This window comes from Chelonus insularis, unplaced genomic scaffold (assembly GCF_013357705.1).
Source record: "Chelonus insularis isolate UGA/USDA-ARS -01 unplaced genomic scaffold, ASM1335770v1 contig_399_pilon, whole genome shotgun sequence".
NCBI classification, from domain to species: Eukaryota; Metazoa; Arthropoda; class Insecta; order Hymenoptera; family Braconidae; genus Chelonus; species Chelonus insularis.
Window position 1 is genome coordinate 450,435 of NW_023276554.1, and position 2,410 is coordinate 452,844.

At 31.2% G+C, this 2,410-nt stretch overlaps 1 non-coding gene across 1 annotated transcript; it reads right to left on the reverse strand.

The window, feature by feature from the left end:
- Positions 1-1,273: 1,273 nt before the first annotated feature.
- TRNAE-UUC (transfer RNA glutamic acid (anticodon UUC)) lies at positions 1,274-1,345 on the reverse strand. Its single transcript has one exon. It is a non-coding gene; the product is annotated as a tRNA-Glu (tRNA).
- Between the last annotated feature and the right edge of the window lie 1,065 nt (positions 1,346-2,410).

Here is a 2,410-nt window from a genome sequence, read left to right on the forward strand (position 1 = left end):
CCACACACTCTACGATACACGAAGTGCTACACCAAGTGTGCAAGACGAATTTGTGAGAACGAACGAGAGCGAGAATGCGAGAGTAAAAGGAAGATAAGGAGACACAAAAGTATCACGGACAGCCGTTCACATACCCCCCGCAAGACACAAATACACACTCACAAGGATGACCACACAAATATGAGACACACCACAATATTATATATATATATACGACTCCATAGATGATGGCGCGGCACACTCACATAGTGTCTCTCGGATTGTTCCACAAAACTTTTCATTCGAGTTTGCTTCAAGAAACCTTCTGTTTTCTAATGTATGACGTGTTGTTGTCGATATATAAAATAAACTTAATAAAAAAAAAAATACATCAATAATGTGTTTACCTTTCTTCATCCCTTTATCTTTAATATTTTATTTTAATTCCCTTTTAGTTTATCATGAAAAAAAAAAATTATGATTCTCTAATAGATTAGAGCATGCTTCATAGAAACTTACTATTAATTAAAAATTATTTTTCCACTTACATAAGAGTAGATGTATCCTCTATAACTTAGGCCTTGTCCATAGCTAAACTTGTCTCCTATTTAACACCACAAGGGTTGCATGAACGTTAATGCTTCATCAGGTTTATAATGAAATTTAAACACTTAAACGCATCTTAGACATATGATCAGTGAACTCTTCTTTCCACTTAATTACTATGTATTCGTATATCCAAAAACCTTTTTATCCTCATTAAAGTCTCATTAGTTATGCTGCTGCAACAAAAAGAATATTTTTTTATTAGTAATTATCGCTAAAATATTTGGCAGTAAAATATTTCATTTCAAAATTTAGCAGCGACACTTGTAGTAATTCTGCAAAACTACTTCATGCTGTTTAGAATCGATGGTAGGTAATGAAGGAAAACCGATGATCGTTGGTAAGTATATCATGTCATTAGATGATAACAAGTGTTCCTTATGATAAGTTACCATCAATTTCAAAAAGATTCCTACTATATCTACTATAATTGATGGGAAATGTTTTGAAATAAATTTTTCAAGGGAGGAAAAATAGACCGACTTTCACCACGAAGAAAATTATCACTCGAGCAAAAGACAAGGGTCATAAACCCCTAGCTTGAGATAGTTTATTTGTCTTGTTGAAATTAAATACTATCTACTGTCATACTTGTGCAGAAAACTGTACCTGTCTTAAATGAAAAAGAAAACTTTTCTGAAGAATATAGTGAAAAAAATATTTAATTTCTCGGGTAAAAAATCCAACATTCCCACACCGGGAATCGAACCCGGGTCTCCTGGGTGAAAACCAGGTATGATAACCACTACACTATATGGGACATTAATATGATACCTGCAAAAAATTCTGGAGCGGAAGAATTCTCTATTTAAAATCTAATTGTAATGAAAGTCATCCAAAACTTCCCGAAACTATTATAATTTTGGCTAAAAATTTTGAAATCTTCCAGCTGTGAAATTACTTCAAGAGAATGAATAACTTAAACGTATCTACAGACGAATGAATTATTTTGAGTGCAATATTTTGATAAATAATTTATCAATTATTACAAGGCATAAGAGATAACAGTTAATTTCAAGCAGTTCCTATCAATTTTCGTAAATGTATCGTAACTAACGATTAAAAAAATCAAAATAAGATATTATCGTTTATAGCGGAGCTTTCTACTGCTATGCTTAACGTAGATATTATATATTATTAAAATGAGAACAATATTTAAATACTGTTATAAATGATAACCCGTGAAAGGTACACTGCATAAATTTTTATAGACTGTAACATTTTTTAATTGATGGTAGAATAAATGACATAAGTTTCTATTACTCGGTGTGGATAACATGCTGTATGAGTTTGCTAACAAATGATAACTCAGAAACTCGGGGGATCAATATCAACGCGTATCTTAACAATGTTTTTTGAATATATCTTATCAAATTTCAATTATGAATGAAATTCCATTTTGAAATATCCTTGGTCTTCATTGATTGGCGTATTCATCAAAATTGTGATAATTTTCTGATAAAGTAATTACTCCAAACAGAGTTGAAAGATTGTTCAAAAATATTTTAACATCCAAGTTTTAAAATAAAAAAGAATCCGAGTTCAATTATCTTGGATAAGTTTCAATCATGTTACTTTTGAAAGTGATGAGTAAAATAATTTGGAGCGTAAAATGTTTAAGTAGTTCCTATTACTAATAATTGATCAATACTTACTCTGTACCTGGCCGATGTCCATTAGCTTTATCTACCATATCTTTCTTTCAACTTCTTACCAGTAGCTATAACCGACGATTTCACCATAGCTCGTGAATAAGAGAATACATATGTTGATGCTTGTATGTATATGTTGTAAAGAGTAAGTACTCGAAATAACCTGCTTGATT